The following is an 18399-nucleotide window of genomic DNA, read 5'->3' as shown; positions in this document are numbered from 1 at the left end:
CAGACTGTATCTTGCAAACTGTACAAGACAACCTGACCCCCCACCTAATTAAGCTTTCCAACCTAAGCCTCTCCACAGGCTACATGCCCATACAATGGCATGTGGCAACGGTTATTCCACTCCATCAAGGTGGAATCACAACTGACCATGGTAACTACCACCCCATAAGCCTGACTAGCCTGGTCTGCAATGGTATGGATTGCTTCCTCATGGCACTCACTAACCAAGACATTGGTACCTTCCGAACACGTAACCCAACCCAGGTCAGCTTGGTTGAGTGCAGTTCATGCATACTGAACCTGTTTGACGTCTTACATACAGTCACCAAGACATTAGATGATGGGAGAGGTTGTTTACACATACTACCTGGACCTCGCCAAGGCTTTTGACACCATGCCCCACTTAGGTATTATTGATAAACACACCAGCCTGTACATACACCCATACATCACAGGTTGGATTGCCAACAGGCTTACACACAGAACCCACATGGTACGACTAGTGGTCTCCAGATCCAACTCTCGACCAATCATGACTGGTGTCCCACAGGACTCAGTCCTGGGAGCCCTACTGTTTGGCATATACTTCTCAGAGGTACAGGCAAACACAGGTGGACTATGGCAGACCATGTTTGGCATTGACTGCGAACTGGGAGCCATGATTGATAGTCCAGCTGACACAGACATCCCTCAAGGGGCCTCACAGAGACCAACACAGGGTGTCAACATCATGGCCTCCAGCCAAGTGCCGCTAACTGCATGGTCATTCCATTGTGGAATATTAAGCACCCACATATTAACACATAAGTGGCAGCCACTTTAATACAGACGAGGTAATGGGGTATCTGGGGACTAAGGTAGATAGTGATCTCCCCTTTGACAATTATGTCTCCAAAGTAGTTAGGACATCCTTCTATGTAGGCCATCTGATTACTAAAGGGTTCCCATCTAGACATACCGAGATTATAGTGCCCCTTTGCTCATTACTCGTCAGTCCCATCATAGGGTATAATAACCCATTTGGGATGTACTTCAGAAGACACTGCCAAAAGCTGGGAGGTCCACAAATGTACCTCGCCAAGGGGATTACTAGCCTCCAACATATGCCCTTTGCAGCCAGACTGAATAAACACCTGCTTTACTCAGTGGCATCTCGTTTACCCAGAGATAATCTCTGCTGTCCAACACATCCATGTTGAACTCAGGCTTAATGGATATGCTCCACCTATGGGACTCCATCTCACAGTGAGCCGCACACTGCAGTGAGCTGAACCTTGCCACAGCAATAACTGGAAGATGCTGGAGGGATGGATTCCTGTCACAGACACTCCCCATACTTTGGAACAACATCCCTAACTACATTATACAGAGCCCCTCACAAACACTCTGCAAGAGAAACCTTGAAGTGTGGATGAGGAACAGTAGATGCACCCCCAGCGATCCCGCCATTGGCTCTGCTCCACAGAGGGACAGTTAATAAATCAATGGGGTGGCAAAAGCTGACACATTTTGGTTGGGTTTACGAATGTCCTCTGGCAGTTGGCCAAATACCTACCTATGAACCTAAACATATAGTATCAGCATATGCTGATATCTTAATTGGGTTTAAACTATTCCTGGCTCCACAAAGTCTGCTCTTCACTTTTTCCCTTAGAACTGCTCTATCTCTCAATTTAAACACCATATTCTCATTCTAAGGCCCTTCACTGGTCCAATTAAGTAATCCTACAAGTTAGAACTATTAAACCATAAGCACTACTTACTCTTATACTCTCTATGATTACCCTGTCCTCTATTGGTCCGTCTTAAATTCAGTTTCCCTGTATTACTCTAGCATGTCCAAAGGTCAGTCAATGGTTTCCTCTCCAGTCCAGCTGGTGAATATGGGAATTTTGAGGCAATGTTACAACTGTCTCATGTACACGGACAACCCTCTCCTCCTCCAAACAGGTTCAAATATATGTGAGAGATGCAACTATTTAGCCAAACTGGAGGCTGAGCTCTCATCTCAAAACTGGTGTAACCAGTCTGGAGGAGAAGGTAACCTCACACAACACAATTCCAGTATCACATAGTCCCACCACATCAGCGAACCAAACACATAAATACACAAAAACATACTCGGAGGCTCTAAATAAAAATCTACCTAAGCAAGAGGGACCTCCAAAGCAGACATCCAAGCAAACACTACCTCAAAATAAAACACGCACAACACATAGCCCACAAAGTCAGTGTGCCAAGCAGCCACAGCCCTTAAGGCTGAATAACACACCTGATACTCTTGTAATAGGTGACTCTACTGTCAGACACACTGACGTCCCGCTCACCCGGCTAAATAAAGAGAAGGTCACGGTGAGCTGCCTGTCGGGTGCTAGGATCCGCCACATAACGCAAGCACTCAGGTTACTCGAAAGCAAATACAAATATGACTCAGTCATTGTACATGCTGGTGTGAATGACCTGAGATGTACCTCCCTGGACTACATGAAAAGAGACATAGAGAAGCTCTCTGATCATGTAGCCCAGGCTGGCATGACCCTGACCTTGAGCAGCATCTTACCCTCACCTAGAATGATGCCACAGTACAAAGACAAAATTATCGATTTTAACAATTGGCTAAAATTTTGGTGTCATTCAAAGGGGATCCAGTGTTTGTCAGCCTGGGATGACATGCTTGAGAAGCCACGTTGCTTCGGTAGGGACGGCTTGCACCTGTCACCACTGGGCTTTCGGATATTGGCAAAGGCTCTTGCCACCCCCATAATGCCTTTTTTAGGCAAGGCTCAAAAGTCAAACCCACCCCCATAGACAGCACAAGGAACAAGAAACTAAGGGTAATGCTGCTTAACGCCAGAAGTCTTAACCTCAAGATGCACACTCAAGCTCTCCTCAGTATGGAGAACATCGATATCTGTGCAGTAACAGAAACCTGGTTCAAGGCTCCAGAGAGCACCCCAGCACTACCAGTCTATACCTCATATCATGCTTTTCGGCCCCAAAACTCGGACCGAACCACAAAAGGAGGGGGAGTTTCCGTATTTATCAAGGATACCCACACCTCCAGGTTAGTGGCACTGCACGAAGTATCGGAGACCATCCATGTGCAACTAACAGTGGGCAAGACTGCTTTTCAGTTTATAGCATCCTACAGACCACCCTCTTAAAGTCAGGAATCCCACTCGGCTTTCCTGAAAACATTGGAGAACATGAAGATCTCTCCAAACACCATTATATTGGGTGACTTCAACTACCCAAACATTGACTGGGAGCATTACTCAAGCCCCAGCACCTTAGCCCAAAGGTTTCTGGAAATTATAAACTCAAATGCTATGGAACAACTAGTCACCACTCCCACAAGAGGGGACAACATACTAGACCTGATCATTACCAACATGGGGACTCTATGCTCCACACCAGAAGTATATCCCTCATTGGTAAGATCAGACCATAAATTAATTTCACTAGATGTCCACATCCCGACCCGACCCCCAGCCCAGAAAACCACAGTGAAAAACTTCTCAAAAGCAAACTTCTCACTTCTCAAAACTGAAGTGGAATCCTTCAAGGCCCCAGGGCCAGTGGAAACTACGGCCCAAACTGCAGAATCCTATATAAACGCATTCTACAGACATCTCCAGGAATGCATGGATCATGCTATCTGAAACAAAAACCAAGACCCAATCATCCAAAGGCAGGCATCCAGTCTGGCAGACCCCTGCCATAAATAAACTGTACAACAGAAGGAGGAAGCTACTACATGATAGAGCAAAATCCCTAATAGGGAAGGCATCTCTGATCAGTACTAGCAAAAAAGTACGATCCCTCATAAAATCCTCCAAGGCCAGCTTCGAGAGAAAAATTGCACAGGACACCAAAGACAATCATAAGGCTTTTTTCAGTTATGTTAGGAACCTGGGATGCAACTCCCAGACTTGTTCTGAGTCGATTCTAAATGACAAAAAATACACTGACCCCACAGACATCGCCAATATCCTGGCAGACAGGTTCAGTGCAAACTTCTCCACCCCCTCCCCCTCAAAAGAGCAAGTATCTATCCCGGCAGAGGGCTGCCTCCCAAACATCTCTGATGCTCAGGTGAAGGCTGCCCTCTCCAAAGCAAAAAACACTGCTTCCATGGGACCAGATGGCGTCCCAGGTTGCGTCCTACATGAACTCCAAGAGGAACTAATCCCTCATATAAAACAGCTATACAATCTCAGCCTCACTACAGGATATGTGCCCACAGAATGGCGTACAGCAACAGTGGTCCCACTCCACAAAGGTGGAGCCTCTACGGACCCTGGAAACTATCACCCCATAAGCCTCACTAGCTTAGTCTGCAAGGCTATGGAAAGGATCATCATGGAGCTCATAAACAAGGGCATTGGGGACCTACAGACACTAGATCCTACCCAGTTCGGCTTTGTCAAGGGCAGATCCTGACTTTTGAACCTGGTTGACTTCTTCGAAACAGTCACCAAAGCCATAGATGAAGGGAAGGTAGTCCACACAGCCTATCTGGACCTTGCAAAGGCATTTGACACAATACCCCACTCGGGCATCATAGATAAGCTATCCAGCTTAAATATAAACCACTATGTCACAAGATGGGTCGCAAACTGGCTCAAAGACATAACCCACAGAGTGAGAGTTGCTGGAGCCATGTCAGACTCGAAACCGGTCACAAGTGGTGTCCCACAGGGTTCTGTCCTGGGACCACTCTTGTTCGTTATATACTTTTCCGAGGTACAGGCAAACGTGGAAGGACTATGGCTCACCAAGTTTGCAGACGACTGCAAACTGGGTGCCATAATCGACTCTCCAGCTGACACAAACATCCTTCAAAAAGGTCTCACAGAAACAGATAACTGGTGCCAGCACCATGGTTTAAAGCTAAATGCCAAAAAATGTATAGTCATACCCTTTGGCAAAAACAATGTGCCCACAAATTACCACATAGGCGGAAACCCATTAAGTACAGAGAAAGTTATTAGGGACCTGGGGACCCAAGTTGATAGCAATCTCGCCTTTGAAAACCACATTGCCAAAGTGGTTTGAAAGACCTTCTACATATCCCACCTCATCATGAAGGGTTTCACATCTAGATCAAGAGAGGTAATCGTGCCCCTTTATTCATCCCTCATCAGGCCCATCATAGAATACAATGCCCCTTATGGGATGTACCTTACCCGACACCTGCAGCAATTAGAGAGACCCCAAAAGTATCTCACCAAGAGGATCAAGGGTCTCAAACAGATGCCATATGCTGCTCGGTTAAAAAAACTCAAGCTCTACTCAGTTGCATACCGCCTACTTCAAGGCGATCTATGCCTGACATACAAAGCTATGTCAAATCCAGAATTAATGGACATGCTCCACCTCAGTAAATCTAAATCCCTTAGAGTCACATGCTCGAGGGACTTGAACCTCAGCGCAGAAATAAATAGAACTTGCTGGAGGGACAGGTTCATAACCCAGAGGCTTCCTTTGCTCTGGAATAAAATTCCAGTTCATGTGAGGCAGAGCACCTCACTGAATCTCTTCAAGAAGAATCTCGATAGGTGGATGGGGGATCGTAGGTTTGTCCCAGGGATTACTCCCGTGCAACTATTAGACAGAGGGACAGTAAACTAAACCTTAAAAAGGGCACAGTATACTCAAATCAAGGGGTGGCGTAAGCCATACAGAATCGGGCTAGGCTTATAATTGCCCCAGGGCAGATAGCCTAGTATGAACCTATGAACCTATAATTTACTGTTCAGGTGTTGACTTACCTTGTGCCAGTGACAGTTGTGTGTGCAATAGTTAAGGGCTGCCTATGTTGGATGCACACAGTAGACTGCCTATACATGACAATTTACAGGTAATCTTGTGTGTGTCATCCATTTTACTGTGTGCGCAGGTGGAGAAAGGTATCAGTCCCTAGGTGCACACACTGTCAGTGTGTGTGCTATACGTTCCATCCATGCCAAGACATGGGCATACAGGGCATGCCTCTGTCTGCCTACTGGGGATGGCTCATGGTGTTCGTGTACATATGTGCCTGTGGGGCCCTTGGCAATGGTGGTGGGCTGTGAGGGCCTTCACCATTCTGTCCCTGCTGCAGATGTTTCCATAGGATCATATTGTGTAGCATGGCAAATACTATGAAGATGTGGGCACACGTGCCTGGAGAGTACTGCAAGGCTCAACCAGATATGTCCAAGCAAACGGAACTGTGATTTCAGCATCCCAAACACACGCTCTATGATGATTTGGGTTTGTTCGTGTGCCTCATTATGACATTCCTGCATGGGTGTGTGTGCATTTCTGATGGGAGTCATCATCCACGGTTCCACTGCATAGCCAGCATCCCCCACCAGGTGGCCATTTGGTAAGACCCCCTTGTAAATAACTGATACAGCTGTGAGGCATGCCAGATGTGAGAGTTGTGATAGCTTTCAGGGCTGCCAGCACACACATTCATGATAATGCCCTGGGCATTGCACACAACCTGACAGTTGATGAAGGAGTATCACTTGTGGTTTATGTAGCGCCTACCCTGCTCACTGGGTGGTGACTTGATGTGTATGTGCATGCAGTCTATTGCACCCAGTACCTCCGGGTATTATGCCACACCGTGGAAGAGACACATATTGCTGCCCAACTCCTCCAGTTCGGGGAAAGTATATGTCCTCAATGGCATGTGGTAACATGGAGTCCAGGAACTGGTGTAGTACCCTGGATGCTGATGCCTGTGAGATCCCCATGATATCCCCAATTGGTCTTTGAAAGGTACCTGTAGCTAGTATTCTCAGGCTTACACATACCTTCGTATCCACTGGGATGGGTTCCCCTCTGTTTGTTCTGGCTCTGAGCCATGGCCAGCACAACTCCACAAGTTGCTGTTAGATGTCCCTGTCTACCCTGTAATGCTCTACTATCTCCAGATCATGTAGCCCCTGGTAGGTTACCCTGGGTCTGAACACTCTCCTCCTCCTCTTGTTCCTGAGGTGGTCATGTGCATCATCCTCCACACCACCTTCAGTCTCCAACACATGCTGGTGGATCAAAGCTATGGCAGCCCCTAACATGTATATACTAAAAGTTTCCCATCTGTATACACCACTGGTGCAGAGTGTATGGGAATACACAAATGTGTGTGAGGTGCTTTCACACTTTATACTATTGTGCTATGGATGCTGCTGATGTCAGTGGGTGTGTATGAGCTATTCCAGCTGCAGCATGTCTTAATTATGGGTTTTACAATGAGTACTGCAAGTGCAGGGCCTTTACTGTGGAGATATGCTTGCCTGCCTTGATTAATCTGTTGCCCTTTAATTCACTTTTAAACCTGGATCCCCTCCCATTATCAGGCATGTATCCACCTGCCGTCTTTCTTGTTTTGTACTTTGAAGTCCAATTTTTGTGGATGAAAGCGCTTAATGTTGTGTACGGTCGAATAAAGCAATAGTTTTGTCTTTCCATCGGATTATTACATTTTCTTTGTGCATCCTGTTCGTGACACCAGTTGATTTTGAGTTTACTGTTTCTTCTGTTGTTTTGTACTTTACCTACCCAGTCATGGCAAAATGTGTCTTGTCTCTGATATACTGTAAATCGGCTTTGTTCTGTTTTGACACTTTACTGTTTTCTTTGCAGTACAGCCCCTTCCCTTTCCTTTTCTGCAGGTAGCTGCTTGCAGCCTTGTTAGCTATTGTCAATGGCCCACTGTAGGCTCCTAGGTGTTAATTGGTCATTTGTACTCCAATTTCCCTGCTGCAGCATTTCCTTATTTCTTTCCTATACCCTTCTTGTTTCAGCTGCAGTGCGTGCCGCACAAACCCATTTACCGGGTTTACATGTGTTTTCATCTCCGTTCACATGCATACTCGGTTACCTTGTGTGCTCTCAGCTAAGCAAAGCTATGGCCAGTTCAACACACCCCTATCCTGCAGCTTTTCCTAGCGAGGGGCAAACCAGTTTAGCAATGCTCCAATGTGCTTACAGCAGTGGTGACACAACCCTCTCTTGATGTCATCTTTATCTGAAGGGCACACCTCCATGTTATAACGCTACACTGTGAGGTGCATCCTTACACCAGCGAGGAATCTGTGATTCACTATTACTCCTCTCATTTGCATGGCATTGCCTACTAATTCCTAGCTACCGTGCATAACACTGTCACAGCCCCTTAGCAACCCTTGCGCCATAGTATGGTGTAGCATGCCTGCCATTGATTATTATGGGGAAATTGTGATATGTGTTACATTGCAGTTTTATTCTATATTTTTATATTTTCCTTGCAATCCCCTTTGTGCGCTGCTGCCCTGCGCTTCCATGTCGTTATAGTGCGACTATATATATTAAATGTTCATTTTATATTTTGTACATTTTTTTTATGCCAATGGCTATATTTAGCCATTGGCATATATTAACAATAAAATACATGTGTTTGGTCGGCTGTCATGGCTCCGATTTTATGTTTGCAAAAATGTAAACCGTTTTCTATGGTTTACATTTCTGCATGCTTACACTATGCCTGCACCACTTCAAGGATCACTACATACGTTCATTTGCATACTACACTGCTGCACATGGGGTAATTAGCATACAGGGCCCGGGAGTTGTGCAGGCGTAGCGTACGCAGGTAGTACATGTGGGAGCAGCTCTTACCTTAATCGCTCAGCGACTATATTTGGTGTTAGAACGCGGATGATATGCCTGCACCTGGCGCAAGCTTTATACAACCTGGGGTATGTTTTTTTGACATTTTAGTTATTAAAACATTCTCATTTTCTGGTAAACATATTAGTGACCTTTGCCTTTTCAGATAACACATGCAGATGCTTGCCTGTCATATTTACACTTAATTGAATCAATGTTCCTATTATAGTAGGTACTTCTGCTGCTTTTAATCAGCTTTGTTTTCCAGGAAGATCACTATAGAAGGACTTCTTATAATTTAGGTACACAGCATTATATTCGCTGTACTATGCATAATGCTCATCTTGAGTATTTTATGTTTCATTGTTATCAACAAAATTAGTAGCAAAGTCATTATGAAAGGAAGTCTCATGAAAGTCCTAATCACTCATTAAAAGATAGCTCAGATTCTTTCTGGCATTTAGTGTTAAGAGTGTAGAATCAATTAAAAGTTTAATTCTTAGGGGGAAGGAACATTTCAACATCAATACTTCAAGAAAAGACACTCTGACAAAGTTATATCATCCTAATATAATAATAATAATAATGATAATAATAGTAGTAATACTAATAATACTAATATGGATAGAGAACATTAATGTGTTCAATACATTAAAATGCTGCAAGGCATGTAGCTAGTTTAAGTGTAAGAACATACATAACTTCTTTAATATCCTGCAGGTTTTATTTTTGTTTTAAAACAGAATGACCATGCAATGGCATCAGATGGAAGATGAAAGTCTGGGCAAGAATAAAGTGTTTTACTGTCTAAAATCTTATCACTCTCATAAAAAATACACACACACACACACACACACACACACACACACACACACACACACACACACACACACACACACACACACACACACAAGACATTTATCATTAAAACAGGAATCAGCAATCTTACATTTATTTAAAAAGACAGTATTTGCAATCATCTCATTTTGGATCATTCAAATAAACTTTACACTGGTTGACAAAAAATATTCAACCCAAGGAATGTAAGCCATGTATATGTATATTTATATGTATATGTATATGTACGGGCCTTTATCATATGAGCAAATCGCACAAATTGTGAACAATCATAATATTGGACCTTGAAGTGCTTTTTCTGAGATTGCAGTACAGTGAAGAATAGGATATTTGCCCTTTCCTCACTGTAGTGCGATCTTGGAGTTGGAATATATATTTAGTGGGGGGCACAGCCCCCCACAATAGGAAGTTCGAGGTCCGGTACGTTTGATAATATGAGCGTTCGTAATTTGTGCGATTCGCTCATATGATATAGATGTACATGTATATGTATATATATATATATATATATATATATATATATATATATATATATATATATATATATATCTATATCTATGTCTATGTCTATGTATTTCAAGGTAGATACACATATTCATTTCCATACTGGCATTTCTTACTGCAGTTACAAAAATCTACTGTTGCAGTCATGGCTAAAGCAAATTGCTTCCTTTAGCACTTTGTGTGTGATATAATTTGTACAAATGTAGCAAGCAGTTTTGTTCATTTTTTTTAAAAAACAATCACCTTTTTTTGCTTCTCTAATTGAGCAGGGCCACAAAGGACCTAGTGATTAGGCTCAGGTAACAGGGTAAAAAGTACCACGTCAATTCTACTATGAATCATCCACTTGCATAACACTGATGATTCAAAATGCTGAAAAACAAACACAGAAGGCCAGAAAAGAAAACTAATCTGAAGCATTGTTTTGCAGGGTGCTCATGTCTCTTTGTACCTCCCCCAACTTGAAGAAAGTAGAAATCTCTGAACATAAGTGAATCATTGCTGGTGCACACTTAGAAATCACATAAACAATAATTTCCTATAACAAGCAGGGTGTGACATTATGGTTTTCTGTGTTTTTTCCTAAAGTCATCTAATGCTGGAGGCATTTCACTGTAGCAAGCTGTAGAGGTACCTGCCAGCTCAGAGAATGGAGCAATGGAGGGGTTTTTTTGTGCTCCTTGAATTGAGGACCACACAATTGGACCAGGCACTCGAGAGAGGGGATTGGAATTGTCACCTGGCACTGGATAAATCAGCTGCAGCTCTGTTACCCACATAAGAGATTTTTCTGAATTCTGGACCTTATGTTGTCACTTTAATGTTTTTGAATTAGGAGTATTCCAGGAAGTCTTCTACTATATTTCTGATGATGTTTTTAATTGTTTTAAATTGTTCAATAAATTTATACTATTATATAGGATTCTGGTGATGGCATAGCTCTCAGTGTTGTTGTTCAAGAATCAGTTACAAAGCCAAAAATAATATGAATGCAAAGACCCTAAACCAGGAACAAATTTTATTTGTACTTCATACATTTAATCCAAGGTGGTGCAGCGGTAGCGTTGTTGCCTCACAGCAAGAGGTTCTCCCATTCGATTCTCGGCTAGAGTGCGGGGATTGCCTTCTGTGTGGAGTCTGCATGTCCTCCCCACAGTTGTATGGGCATATGAAAGACATGCGTAAATGGGCATGCCTTCGTTGAAGGTTGGACGTCGAGCTGGCACCTTAGCGTTCATGAAAATCTACTGCCAATCATTAGCAGACCGGAGTTCCGCTGTGGCGACCCGTTACTGGGAAAAGCCGAAATACAACAACTTCATACATATAAAAAGTTAAAAGAGCGACTAGTTTTACATTGGCCCACGTCTTCTCAGTAACAAGCATGGGTTTGTGCACAGTGCTTATCTCCAAGTACTGCTGAATCATTGAATATTAGTTACCTTTTATGTACCCTAAGAGTCTTAAACATGTGCTGTAGTAGTAAAAGTGAAACATTATTTTCCAATATGGAGTTTAAAATTCATCAGCTGCTATGGAAGACAACACTGACTGCATTTTAAGAAACTGGATTTTTTCATGTTGGATTTGGGATGATCTGTCAACAGATGCCAATTGTGAGGACCAAAACGGTATTGGTACAGATGTTCCTGCTTTTTGTTGAAAATGAAGCAGCATTTCATAAAGCTCTGTTAAATACAAACAATAAAAAGTAGTTGAGAATCCTGCTTACATAAATACACTTTCTACAAGGAAGGAGTCAGACAAAATGAGTGCACCAGCAGCTTTTCAACATTATTGGCCTGAAGGAAGTAGTGGAGGGAAAGGATGTAGTACAGTAAGTGGAAGGTGGTAACTTAGGTGTCTCATTGGGAAAAGATTGGAACTGGACTACCAGGTGGAATAGGCATACAGAGTTAGAAGACAGAGGGGAGAAACAGACTGACCATGGTATCATATAGTTTTGTTTCACTCCGATCATGTGAAAGAGTGTATGGTAAGATAGTCAATGTTTCAAAGGGGACTCCTTCTGAAAGGGATTGAGTATTTCTCCACAGTTCTGTATCAAAACATTATACAGTTATAGCCTGCTCAGTGCAATGTTAAAATGGAAGGCATGCAAAATAATGTCTTAGATCTAGAACATTTTCTGAGTGATCTTAAAGTATTTTTTACATGTTTCCCACTCACATATTGATGCAGTGAATATATATACTGATGTTTTTGAAAGAAAAAATCCTAGCCAGCACTGTAGTTTAGATGAATAAAGTCCTGAGTATGGACTAAGATGATATGAGTTCTATTACCAGCTTGGGTGTATGAATAACTGGCAGGTAAGGCTGAGTATGTGCCTCCTGGGGGTGAGGGGGCAACTTCACTTTGGCAGATCTCATAGTCAGTCCCTGATACATGCTAAGGATGTGCATTGGGCTGGTTGTTGTCCTTAAGGGGGAGTATATGGAGTCATTGACTGAGTCACTGTGGAGGCAGGATGATATGTCAGCTTGTCCCCATTTTACATCTGACCCTGGATGTGCAATGAACATAGGTGTAATGGGAGAAAAATAAAGTTAGTGAATAACAAAAATATTACCAATAGCAGTATGCTAATGTTGCAGATCGTCAGTCTTCCACTTAAAGTCAAACTTAGGTCTGGTAGAGGCTGGTGGAGGCTAAGGCAGGGTTGCTAGATGTGTAGAATGAGAAGAATATGTAGTGGCAGCAATTTGTCAGTTATAAGGGGCGGCTGTTAAAAAATTCCCTGGTAGAAAGGGGAGTGAGAAAGAGACATTCATGTAGAAAGGACAGTGGCTGTAAGAGAAGCGATGGTAGAGAAGGAGAACATGAATATAAAATCATAGAATCATAGAATGTACATGACAACGAGCTGTGTGGGTATTTCTTCTTTGCCAGTACCAACCCTTAGCCCTGACTGGTCATGCCAAGAGTGAATTTATGAATACCCTATGAATTATTTTTTAAAGGATAATAGTGTATCATATTGTTTGATCTGGAAAGTACGGCTATCAGATAATCAGTAGTCATTGTGTGTCAAATCAGTCTCTCCACACTAATTTGTTTATTTGTTGATACAGGTTCAGATTTCTAGTTATAGTGTTTGCTGGACTGTTTGATTTGAAGAGAAATAAGAGGCATTGGACTGCTGGATCCCTAAGAGCAATGAAGGCAAGGCACAGATCATCCCTGAAGAGTGTGTAGGAAACTATGTACAGGGACAAGGCCTCCAGCCTCTCTTGGTAGTACAGGTGCTTTACACCTGTGATCTTTTTTGTCAGGAATATTTGTAGTCTATTAAACTGCTTAATAAGGTACGTAAAATGCATCCCAAAAGGAGCATTTTATTTGAAGATGGACCTGATCAGTGCAAAATATAAATAGAAAGATTTCCTGAGCACTGTTGCAACACAATGATCAAAGGAGAGGACGTTTGGTTTGTTTACCAAATGCAACAACATTGCATTTTTTAGAGTTTAGTTTTATCCCACTTTCAGAGCACCAGCTACTGACATGTGTAAGTTTTCTTTTTAGATTCTGCATATCAGAAGGGAATTTCAGTATAAGACCCAGTCATCTGCAAACATGGTAAACCAATGTTTCCCAGTTTTAATTTGGAGATCAGAGAAGTAAATGCCAAGAAGCAGAGGTCTAAGAATTGATCCATTTGGTACAACACTGGTTACCTTCATGATCTCTGAGAATGCATCTGCCACCATCAGAGTGTGGGTTCTCTCTCACAGCCAATTAGCTATCTGTCTAATTACATAGGGGCCTATTTGGTGCACATTTAGCTTATTGATAATGTTAACATGTACTATGGTATTAAATGCCTAAGAGTGGTCAAAGTATGCTATATGGACAGTGTGACCACTGTTCACAGTTTGCATTACCCTTACAAAAATGTACCAGATTCATTACACATCATCTACTATTAACAAAGTCAAATTGCTAAGGTCAAGCCTTAAAAGATTTTTTTATACCATAGTTTATTTGTTCTGTTATGACCTATTCCATGGCCTTGCAGATGAGATTTGTTAGGCTAATGGGTCTGTAATTCTTAGGTTCCGTGGTGGGACCATCCTTGTGACGTGACCTCATGACTGGTGTTCACCAAATCTTGGGGACAATGCTGGTGGGAAACCTAGGCAGAAATGTTATAAGAGTGGGCCTACCAGTGCATAATTAGTGCTGTTCAGCTGGTAATCGGATGAATTATCAGGTCAAAAAGGGGATGTATTTTCTTTGAAGAGTACCTTTGACAAGCATTCCTTTTTGTGATGATGACAGGTTTGAGATATTTTTATATTTGCAGGTTTTATATAGATATCTCTGGGTGAAATTTTCACTGAATTTGTTTACTAATATATTTGCAATATTCATTGAATCACAGTAGGTAATCTCTAATTAAGAGCAAAGATGGGTGTTATCTCATAACTTCTTCATGTAAGTAAAGAAGGGTTTGTTGCTATTGTTAGCTTTTGATGGCAGCCTAAGTTCATGGAAAACCTTTGTTTTATGATGGCATTTTCAGTACCTGGGATAACCTTTAGATGTTGATATTGATTTGTGGGTTTTTAATCATGTTTTTCCTTTTACTGTATTGTTTATTTATACATGTAAAATGCCAGGCTGTTTTGCTCTTACAGTTCCCATTTTCTTTATTTTTTTAGGAACTCACAGATTTACACAGTTTTCTAGGTGACGATAGAATTTATTTGTATAACTAATATCCATATCAACATTTTGAGGCTTACAGTTAGAAGTGAAATTTGAGGCTTCATCATAGAATTTTAGGAAGTCTGTACATTGGAAGTCTTTGAATACTGGGGTATTTGCTGGCTTAGGCATTTTAAAAGAGAAAGTTAACAATTTGTGGTCAGATTTGACAAGGGAATGGTACATCAGTTGGATAGTGCATATTGATACTACATTTGTACATGCCAAGTCAAGAACATATTAACATCGAGTGGGCATGATGACTACTTGATCCAGGTACTTCTTGTTGACAAATTCAAAGAATATTTGGGCATAGCCTACATTTAAGATATACATTATCTAGTTTATCAACAGGTAGTTAAAGTCACTCAGAATGATGGAGGTTTTGTGCATTTGAAGTTCATCCAATATATGTAAGAAATGGGCATGGTTTTCATGGGTCATCAGAGGGGTTTTAGAACATATTATTATTTGATAACTGGTTTTATTTAGATTGAGTTGAATCTCAATAACTTTAATTTGTGGGATTCTGGGAATTTATGTTGAGGTAATGAGTTTTAATAAGCATGAATACTGTACCATAGTTTCCATCAAGTCTAGAGTCATGGTAGGCTCAAGATCTTGGTACTGAGGGGTGGATTCTGTACTTTTAAACCAGGTTTCAGTTAGAATGCTGACATAAATATGCTTCAAATGTACAAGTGCTTCGGGGACAGTCAATTTGCTTTTTAGACTCATAGTGTTGAACAGTGATGCATTGATATTGTGTGGCAGTGTATTTATTATGCTTTTTAGGTTGAAACATTTATTTAGTTAGTTAGTTTAAAATGACATTATATGCATAGAGACTAACAAAATGCAGTATATACCTATATATATATATATATATATATATATACTTATATATATATATATATATATATATATATATATATATACATTATATACAAAGTGAATATCAATGTTGGCTTAAGGGTATAAAGGCAATAGATAAAAGACATTCCCCTGGATTTACTAATCTTCCGTCCAGGACTAGCTTAGTCCTGTATGGAAGTGGTTGTTTAGGAGCAGGATGGCAGAACACCATGCATATTAATGAAGGCACGCTGCCTGAGCTCCTAATCTTACATGGAGTGTGTAAGAGTGCATGGGGCGTATCTGATAACAGAGCTCTCAGAATATACATATCCCCGCAATGAAGAACAGTAGAAAGGCCAAAAGAATGAGAGGGACCGCTCATAGGTGTCCACATACCCCCAGCAACATCCCCTCACGTGTACAACAGCAATAGTAAATACGAACAAAATAAACATATCTTTTTTTTATGAATGTGATTAAATCTAACCGTAGGTGCACGGATTTGCTCATCACTTAGCTACGGTTAATGCAGCTTAAATGGCTGAAGAGGATAACAAGAACAATATATGCAAATGAAGCAGTATAGCAATAGTGTAGTGGGCAGAACATTCGTCTTATGAGCAGGCATTCCCCATTCGAGTCCCGCTACAGCACATTCCATTCTTCATGTCAAATCACTTTATGACCAATATTTTAGTTGCATAACCTGCTAAATAACATATATTTGTGAACTGGAGTACTGCATTAAATGCAGATGTGAGGTGTCAGTGTCATAATGTTGCAAAGTCCACAGATAATCACATGTGGCCTCATGCATATATGTAAACAGTAATCATGGATACAAATGGAAGGTAAAATGTGTAATGAATTATAACTCCATAGAGCTTCCAAATATACCACCTTCACAAGAACCATTAGACATCACTGTCTAAATCAGTGCAGTTGTAAGCCGGAGTAAGCACTAGTAAGCAAGTGTAAGCATTATTAAGCAGTAGTAAGCATATGTAAGTACTAGTAAGAAGGCTTAAGCCTATTTGTATGGGGGTAAGCAATGCGCACACAGGTTAAGCATTGTTGAAGCTAACACTCTGTAAGCATCATCAACCGGAGGTTAGCAGTGCTTACCCTAGCTCAAACCCATGCAAACCTGCTTACAACTGCTTAAAAGTGCTTTAATCACTCTGTATCCAATGGCCCTTGTTCTGGCCAGCAACAAAATAAACAGCCTTGCAGGTCTTGAACCCAGGCCCCTATACACTATAGTCACAGTAGTTAACCACCAAGCCATCACAGCAATACAGAAGAATGAGATATCACAAAACAAATCCTTACTATAGTAAAATCAAACTGAACATATGAAAGGAATCAGTATACAGTCATATGTTCTGTAACCCACTATATAACATAAATATGTGAACTGTAGTACAGCAGTAACCCCAGATATGAGGTGTAATTGTAATACAGTTTTGAAGTCCCCAGTTAAACACACGGACCCCATATAGTATACGTACTCATGAATCATGGATACTAGAAATATATATAAGATGTAATGAATAATAAATCAATGCCAAAAAGCAAATATAATGCAAATTAAATATTAAGCAATGCTAAGCATTGCACAGGCCAGCTTATTTGGTATAAGCAGTGTGTAGGCCAGCTAACTCAATGCGCCCAGTGGTATACCCCTTTAAACAATGCCAACCTTAGGTAAGCAGATTTGCCCATAGCTTAGCCTTTTTAAAACTGGCCAATCACGACAAAGGGCGAGAATTTGGCCCTACTTAAACCAAACAGGCAAGAATACATCTCATAACTGGTTGTAGTTTCCCCTTGCAGGCACCATGGCAGAAAGAGGATAGGGAGTGCACTTCCAGGCACAGTGCTGGGGCATCCAGGAGTCCAGAGTCATGGCAGGACTCTTTGTCAAAGACCATGAGCAGAGACTGCTGCAGGGCCAGTACCAGGGTTTCCAGTATAAGGCGGAAGGCTGGGACCATCTCGCCCTTGACCTCACCAGTGCCACTGGCATACCCCAAACTGGTGAGCAGGTCAGGCATCACTTTGCCAACCTGAAGCGGCATAAGGGGGATTTCTTGGATCAGTGGATCCAAGAGGCTAGGACGGCAGGGGCTGTCCCAGCTGTGTGTAAGTATCACTCCACTATGTGTGTAATAATTGCCAGCTCATGTATATTATGAATAAGGATGGCTAAATATTCCACTTATGTCCTTCACAGCGGCAAGTGAGCGGGCCACGAACCAGGAGGCCCATGGCTATTGCCTGCAGAGGTTGCGACACAAGGCAGGTCAGTAATACTCTTGCATGTAGATAGTGTGGGAAGAAATAGCCAGGGAATTGTTATGGCTAGGCTTGTATAGGCTCTAGGGCCTATAGCCTAGTACCAACCTATGAACCTATGTACTCTCATAGGAAATAAATCTAAAAGCATTAGTGAGATAATTGACAGTATGAAACCTGTATTGTTTAAGGCAAGTACAGCATACAGCGGAGAATATGGCAGGAAGAATCTCATATTGTTTGTATGAAAATAAAAGCATAATAGCCTGACAGTAAAGGTCTAACTGCTGGACTGCATGTGTATATTCTTGCATCATATGGTAATGTAGATTTGCAATCACTTAATAGTACTGCTGTATTAAGCACTGTTACCTACTGTGCAACATAAATAACATGCGTAGGAATGTCTGTATATGACTGGTGTAATCCCCAGAGTAATTTAGTATAACTGAGAGACACATAGACAGAAAACAGTGAAAAGGCAGACAACAAAATCCAAATA

This window comes from Protopterus annectens, chromosome 1.part0, assembly GCF_019279795.1.
Source record: "Protopterus annectens isolate FY-2018-M chromosome 1.part0, PAN1.0, whole genome shotgun sequence".
Classification (NCBI taxonomy): Eukaryota; Metazoa; Chordata; order Ceratodontiformes; family Protopteridae; genus Protopterus; species Protopterus annectens.
This window is presented reverse-complemented; position numbering follows the sequence as displayed.